The sequence below is a fragment of the Aegilops tauschii genome, chromosome 7 (assembly GCF_002575655.3).
Source record: "Aegilops tauschii subsp. strangulata cultivar AL8/78 chromosome 7, Aet v6.0, whole genome shotgun sequence".
Lineage (NCBI taxonomy): Eukaryota > Viridiplantae > Streptophyta > Magnoliopsida > Poales > Poaceae > Aegilops > Aegilops tauschii.
In genome coordinates, this window is record NC_053041.3 from 32377419 (window position 1) to 32384616 (window position 7198).

Consider the following 7198-nt stretch of genomic DNA (forward strand, 5'->3'; position numbering starts at 1 on the left):
CCAGTAGGCCCCACAGGCAAAGAGAACGGTTAGGCCCAAAAGCCTGCAGTTGAGAGGAGCTCGAGAGGGTGGGCGCAGCAGCGCTTATAAACCACTCTCGAGCTCTCTCAACTAGTGAGGTGGGACTAAACTTTTGACGCATTGAAATGTTTTACATAGTTTCAATGTATGGTTTAATTAATTAGATGCTCTGGAGAGCTATATATATGTTGTTAGATGAGAACTATGTATGTACTTTGGTTTTAATGTGATGATGAACTTCTATTAATTTGGTCACTTAATTATCTATTCATGATGTTCTGTAATGGTTTTTGACACACTTAATTATATATAATGCACGCAGATGAACCGGCAATGGATGTACGGTGACAGACACACCTCCGAGTACATTAAGGGCGTGCATGATTTTCTCGCAGTGGCTGAGGCAAACAAGCAGAATGGTTTTATGTGTTGTCCATGCCCTATATGTGGGAATACGAAGTCTTACTCTGACCGGAAAATCCTTCGCACCCACCTGCTTTACAACTATAATGTTTGGACGAGGCACGGAGAAATAGGGGTTATGATGGAAGACGGCGAAGAAGAAGAGGACGATGACAACTATGTGCCCCCTGAATACGGTGATGCTGCAACAGGGGAAGCTGCTGAAGATCAAGAGGAACCAGACGATGTGCCCAATGATGCTGCAAGGGGGGGAAGCTGCTGAAGATCAAGAGGAACCAGTGCCCGATGATGATGATCTCCGCCGGGTCATTGTCGATGCAAGGACGCAATGCGAAAGTCAAAAGGAGAAGCTGAAGTTCGATCGCATGTTAGAGGATCACAAAAAAGGGTTGTACCCCAATTGCGAAGATGGCAACACAAAGCTCGGTACCGTACTGGAATTGCTGCAGTGGAAGGCAGAGAATGCTATGCCTGACAAAGGATTTGAGAAGCTATTGAAAATATTGAAGAAGAAGCTTCCAAAGGATAACGAATTGCCTGACAGTACATACGCAGCAAAGAAGGTCGTATGCCCTCTAGGATTGGAGGTGCAGAAGATACATGCATGCCCTAATGACTGCATCCTCTACCGCGGTGCGTACAAGGATCTGAACGCATGCCCGGTATGCGGTGCATTGCGGTATAAGATCAGACGAGATGACCCTGGTGATGTTGACGGCGAGCCCCCCAGGAAGAGGGTTCCTGCGAAGGTGATGTGGTATGCTCCTATAATACCACGGTTGAAACGTCTGTTCAGAAACGAAGAGCATGCCAAGTTGATGCGATGGCACAGGGAGGACCGTAAGAAAGAAGGGAAGTTGAGAGCACCCGCTGACGGGTCGCAGTGGAGAAAAATCGAGAGAAAGTACTGGGCCGAGTTTGCAGCTGACCCAAGGAACGTATGGTTTGGTTTAAGCGCGGATGGCATTAATCCTTTCGGGGAGCAGAGCAGCAATCACAGCACCTGGCCCGTGACTCTATGTATGTATAACCTTCCTCCTTGGATGTGCATGAAGCGGAAGTTCATTATGATGCCAGTTCTCATCCAAGGCCCTAAGCAACCCGGCAACGACATTGATGTGTACCTAAGGCCATTAGTTGAAGAACTTTTACAGATGTGGAATGGAAACGGTGTACGTACGTGGGATGAGCACAAACAGGAGGAATTTAACCTGCACGCGTTGCTGTTTGTAACCATCAACGATTGGCCCGCTCTCAGTAACCTTTCAGGACAGACAAACAAGGGATACCACGCATGCACGCACTATTTAGATGACACTGAAAGTATATACCTGGACAAATGCAGGAAGAATGTGTACCTGGGCCATCGTCGATTTCTTTCGACCAACCATCAATGACGAATGAAAGGCAAGCATTTAAAAAGCGAGGCAGATCACCGGAAGAAGCCCGCCATGCGTACCGGTGATCACGTACTTGCTATGGTCAATGATTTACACGTAATCTTTGGAAAGGGTCCCGGCGGACTAGCTGTTCCGAATGACGCTGAGGGACACGCACCCATGTGGAAGAAGAAATCTATATTTTGGGACCTACCCTACTGGAAAGAGCTAGAGGTCCGCTCTTCAATCGACGTGATGCACGTGACGAAGAACCTTTGCGTGAACCTACTAGGCTTCTTGGGCGTGTATGGGAAGACAAAAGATACACCTGAGGCACGGGAGGACCTGCAACGTTTGCACGAAAAAGACGGCATGCCTCCGAAGCAGTATGAAGGTCCTGCCAGCTACGCTCTTACGAAAGAAGAGAAAGAAATCTTCTTTGAATGCCTGCTCAGTATGAAGGTCCCGACTGGCTTCTCGTCGAATATAAAGGGAATAATAAATATGCCAGAGAAAAGTTCCAGAACCTAAAGTCTCATGACTGCCACGTGATTATGACGCAACTGCTTCCGGTTGCATTGAGGGTGTTCTACCGGAAAACGTCCGATTAGCCATTGTGAAGCTATGTGCATTCCTCAATGCAATCTCTCAGAAGGTGATCGATCCAGAAATCATACCAAGGCTAAGGAGTGATGTGGCACAATGTCTTGTCAGTTTCGAGCTGGTGTTCGCACCATCCTTCTTCAATATCATGACGCGCATCCTAGTTCGTCTAGTCGACGAGATTGTCATTCTGGGGCCCGTATTTCTACATAATATGTTCCCCTTTGAGAGGTTCATGGGAGTCCTAAAGAAATATGTCCGTAACCGCGCTAGGCCAGAAGGAAGCATCTCCATGGGCCATCAAACAGAGGATGTCATTGGGTTTTGTGTTGACTTCATTCCTGGCCTTAAGAAGATAGGTCTCCCTAAATCACGGTATGAGGGAAGACTGACTGGAAAAGGCATGCTTGGAGGGGACTCAATAATATGCAGGGACGGATATTCTTGGTTTCAAGCACACTACATAGTTCTACAGAACTCTACCTTGGTGACCCCGTATGTCGATGAACACAAGAACAGTATGCGCTCCAGACACCCGGAGCAATGTGACGACTGGATTACATGTGAACACATCAGGACTTTCAGCAGTTGGTTGGAAACACGTCTCAGAGGTGACACCACTGTTTGTGATGAGTTGTACTCGTTGTCCAGGGGACCATCTTCGACTGTATTGACTTACAAAGGATACGAGATAAATGGGAATACATTTTACACGATCACCCAAGATCAAAAGAGCACCAACCAAAACAGCGGTGTCCGCTTTGATGCAGCAACCGAGAGGGGAAAGGACACATATTACGGTTACATAATGGACATATGGGAACTTGACTACGGACATGATTTCAAGGTCCCTTTGTTTAAGTGCAAATGGGTCAATCTGTCAGGAGGCGGGGTACAGGTAGACCCACAGTACGGAATGACAACAGTGGATCTGAACAATCTTGGGTACACCGACGAACCGTTCGTCCTAGCCAATGATGTAGCACAGGTTATCTATATGAAGGACATGTCTACCAGACCGAGAAAAAGAAAAGATAAGGAAGCGAATACATCATACGATGAGCCAAAGCGCCACATAGTTCTTTCAGGAAAAAGGGACATTATGGGAGTGGAGGGCAAGACACACATGTCTGAAGATTATGAAAAGTTTCATGAAATTCCTCCCTTCAAAGTCAAGGCTGACCCAAGCATCCTGATAAACGATGAAGATTATCCATGATTACGGCGCAATAAGCAAATGACACAAGCGAAGAAAAAGTGAAGACTTTCTCCCGCAACTATTATGATGATACCATGCCAACTTTGTAACAGACGAGTATGATACCATTGTCCGTTTTGTACAAGAAGTGCATCTAGTTTTTGCCGTAACCCTCTCAACTTTCTTGCACATGCTATGTGGATGAAATGATGATACCATGCCAACTTTCAACCTTTTCAGAGTTCATTTGAAATGCTTTTCAATTTTAGGGTCTTATAGCTCAAAATAATTAGTAAATGCATGAAAAATAACAAATGAAGTCAGAAAGGGTTGAAAATTGATGAGATGTGGCTTTGAATGGTGTATTTTGAACACACAAAAAGTCAGGAGTTCAAATAAGTTTTAAAAAATGAAATCCCTTTGTAACAGACGAGTTTCCGTATGAAATCCTGATACTTCGAAAGAGATTGTCCGTTTTGTACACGAAGTGCATCCAGTTTTTGCCGTAACCCTCTCAACTTTCTTGCACATGCTATGTGGATGAAATGATGATACCATGCCAACTTTCAACCTTTTCAGAGTTCATTTGAAATGCTTTTCAATTTTAGGGTCTTATAGCTCAAAATAATCAGTAAATGCATGAAAAATGGTGCATGAAAAATAACAAATAAAATAAATAAGTAATTAGAAACAAAATAATATAAACTTTAATAAAATATATAAGTAGAAACAAAATAAAATAAACTTTAATAACATAAATAAAATTTATGAAACTAAAATTATCAAAGTATTTTCTGTTCAAAACATTATAAGCAACCTCTAGTATTATTGAAACTAAAATTATATAAAATTGATGCAACTAAAATTATCGAAGTATTTTCTATTCAAAATCATTGAAAGCAAAAATAATTTTCATAAAGAACTTTTTTGTTAGAAACTTTAATAGCAAAAAGAATTATCATAAAGTAAAATAAATGAGTAATTAGAAACAAAATAAAATAAAATAAATAAGTTTTTTGTTGTAAGTAGAAACAAAACAAAATAAATAAAGCAAAAAAGAAAACAAAAAAACAGGGAAAAAATAAAAATTATGCCACCTACTGGGCCTCCACGGCCTGAATACGAATAGAAACCCATCCATGGGCCAGGATTCAGGCCCGCAGAAGGCCCAGTAGGCCCACAGGCATGTACAGAGAGGTTAGGCCCGTAAGCCTGCTTTAGAGAGGAGCTCGACAGCTCAGGCGCACCGCACCTTATAAACAGGTGCGGCTCTCTCTCAGCTAGCGAGGTGGGACTAAACTCCCACCACCACGCCGCTGTGCAAGGCCATTGGTCCCGGTTGGTGGCACGAACCGGGACCAATGCCCCCTTTGGCCCCGGTTCGTGGCACCAACCGGGACCAATGCCCCCCCTTTAGTCCCGGTTGGTGCCACCAACCGGGACCAAAGGCCGCCGAGGCCTTTGGTCCTGGTTGGTGGCACCAACCGGGAATAAAGGGGGCATTAGTCCCGGTTGGTGCCACGAACCGAGACTAATGCTTGGACTATATATCAAACACTTGTGAAAATTTTCAGTTTTCATCGCCAGTTGCCCCCCCCCCCCGCCGTCAGGCTGCTCAACCTCGCCGTCTACGCCGCCGCCAACGCCGTCGCCTCCCCGAGCCCGCGCCGTCCTCGTCGCCGGCATCCCTGAGCCCGCCGTCCACGTCGTCCCCGTCGCCGCATGCCTTCCTGAGCCCACCCCTCCACGTCCCTGTCACCGCCTGCCGTCCCGAGACCGCCGTCCCCGTCACCGCGTGCCGCCCCGAGCCCGCCGTCCTCGTCGCCGGACTCCTGCCATCGCCGCCCCCCTCGAAGTGAGCCCCACCCCCTTTCCCATGGTCCCGATCGAGCGCCGCTCTTGCGCCCGAGTGCCCCTTGCTCTCTACCGCCCCTGCTCCATGGTCGCCGCCGGCCCCGACGCATTGAAGAGCAGAAGGAGAGGAGAAGGAGAGGAGAGGAGAAGGAGTGGAGCAGCAGCAAGACGCCGTCCAATTTTCTGAATTTTTTTACAGATATGAACAGTGCATATAGAGGGTGTTTGATCAAATGCTAGATGGCTTTGGGCATTTTTAGAATTTATGATATTTTTAGAATGTGCTAAATATGTCAAAAAATGTTTTTTTGTTCATATACAGAAAGTTTTTATATATGACTATGGATATATGAGCAATGATGATCCATGGATGTATGCATTGATATATATGAGAAACGATGTTCATAGAATATTTACCAAGTATATATGTATTTTTGTTCATAGCATTTTTTTCCATTTATATATGTATGTGGCTATAGATGGATATATATGAGAAATGATGATCCATGGAAAAGTTTTATATATGCAAAAGTTACATTTTTAGAAAAGTTTTATATATCTAGCTAGGAAAGGAAGAAGAAGAAAAAGAAGGAGAGAAAAAGGAAAATAAGAAGAGGAAGAAAGGAGAAGAAGAGGAGAGGAAGAAGAGGAGAAATAAATAAGAAGAGGAAAAAAGCAGAAAAAGAAGAGGAGAAGAAGAAAGGAATAATTTTTTCTTCTTCTCTCCTCTATTCCTTTCTTCTTCTCCTCTTTTTTTTCTTCTTTTTTTTCTTCGATCTTCTCCTCTATTCCTTTCTTTTTCTCCTCTATTCCTTTCTTCTTCTCCTCTTTTTATTTCTTCTTCGTTTTCTTATGTTTTATCGGGTCTGTCGTCGTCGATATACCCCTCTCCCGATAACTTCAACGCGAGGGGGGGGGTCGATATACCCCCTCCCCGATAATATTATTTTCCCATGTACGTATGTCGTCGTTGTCGATATAACCCCCTCCCAATAACTTCAACACGTGGGGGGGTCGATATACCCCCTCCCCGATAACATTATTTTCCCATGTATGTATGTCGTCGTTCTCGATATATATAACTCCCTCCCAGATAACTTCGACATGATGGACAGTCGATATTTATACCCCCTCTCGACCGTGATAACTTATACCATGGGAGCACCCCCCGGCCCTCTCGCTCGACCAAAACTCTTGAGGACACCCAAACCCTAGAAAAAAACGATATCGGTCTCCTACCCCCTCCCGCCACGCCCCTACCCTTGAAGCGTTGCCGAGGCCACCCCAAACCCGGAATAAGCTAGGTCTACGTTTGCACTAATATATCCACCTGCTGTCATGTTTGTGTAATAATTGTCATGTTGTAATATTTGCAGAAACAATGGAGCACGGACGAGACGAGCAAGCAGAAGAGGTGTTGGGGGACATAATCTTAGCTGGAGGTGATATCTTGTCGTATCTTAACGACAATGATGGTCTGGAAGAACAGGGTGAAGAAGCAGACTACGGTGATCGAAGAGTGGAGGAGGAAAGACATGATTATGATGGCTCCGGTGACCCAATGCTGGTGCAAGAAGGAGCCCGCGGTGACGGCTCCGGTGACCGAACAGAGTCCGGCCAGGTAAATATATTAGTTAAGCCTGTGCTGACTAGCTAATTGATGCATTCATTGTTTTGGTATGTACACATATTAATTAACACTCATCTTTCTTCTTTTTTC

The 7198-nt window shown here is 44.9% G+C and overlaps 1 pseudogene; it reads left to right on the forward strand.

Annotated features, from left to right (window-relative positions):
• Window positions 1-343: 343 nt before the first annotated feature.
• Window positions 344-3687, forward strand: LOC141026703 (uncharacterized; annotated as a pseudogene).
• The last annotated feature ends 3511 nt before the right edge of the window (window positions 3688-7198 follow it).